Genomic DNA, 1205 nt, shown 5'->3' on the forward strand with positions numbered 1-1205 from the left:
GGGCCCCGGTGACCCGCGTCCGGGCGAGGGAAAACCGAGTCCAAAGTTTATATTCATCATAGGGGTCATCATAAGAGACTCATTAGTCTCTTTAAATTACCCTGAAGTTTGACCCAGGATGGATCGATGGACGTGCACAACTACATAGAGATAATGAACGATTTTTGATTAGACATTTACTATTTATTTATTTGAATCATAACAGATAGATGCTACATTTTACGTGGAAAAGTTTTGAGGTGTACTCATTAGAAAAACAATGTTCACTAAAATCACTGGTTCCTCCAGGTGAGATGAAAATACTTTACACAATAAAAGAGACATTATATAAATACACAATTATTGTTTCACATTTTTCCGGAATTTCACTTTTACTAAAGCAGACTGAAGCAACCCTCTGAAGTTTGGTTTTTAGATTCTCAGTCACATGATAACCGTTCTTGACAGTCTTGAGCTAGATTTCAGATTTTGGAAGAGTTTTACTCTGAGAAACGAGAACAGATGGTTATGGTCCAAAATACTATGTTGCAACTCGTTACTTAACACTTAAAAAAAAATTGTTTTATATGTTGGAAAGAGAAAAATAAAGAGCAGATAATAAAGTGTCAAAAGTGTCCTCACTTCTTTCATTTCTATAATCCAAATTGTTTCGGAAGGACAGAACATTTGGAAACCCTGGATTCTTAATTGAATTGATCAAAGAGGAAGAGTCAGCGTTGATTATTACGAACAGTGGATTGATTGGTAAATCTCAGTCACGGACCGCCAGATCAGCGACAATTAGCATCAGCTTGACTCTCCAGTCTCACTCCTTAAGCGGGATCAAAACAGCAACCTGCTGACTGAGCACATTCCACTTGCAGCCAGCTACTCAAAGGACTCCCAGGAGGATCGCCCTCCGTACCTCACCGCTCCGCTGCTGTCCTGAGGACCCTCCGCCCCGAGGCCAAGCTCTCCCTGCAGGTAACCCGGAGATGCATCAACGAAACACAACACACAGAAACCCGCTGACCGCTACCTGCCAGTTAAGTGCCTCGGGTGGTGTTTGAGCGGCCTCGACTTCACAATCAACCACATTTCCCCTCCGCCTCAGAGCCAGGGGCATGAGAGAGGCAACATATGGTCGGCTCGGATGAGCCAAACCCCCCCACCCCCCCCCTTCCTTTTTGCAAACACAAACAATTACATGGGCACAGTTTGAACAC

The sequence above is a fragment of the Poecilia latipinna genome, unplaced genomic scaffold (genome assembly GCF_001443285.1).
Source record: "Poecilia latipinna isolate Pla-1442-1.1 unplaced genomic scaffold, P_latipinna-1.0 Scaffold346, whole genome shotgun sequence".
NCBI classification, from domain to species: domain Eukaryota; kingdom Metazoa; phylum Chordata; class Actinopteri; order Cyprinodontiformes; family Poeciliidae; genus Poecilia; species Poecilia latipinna.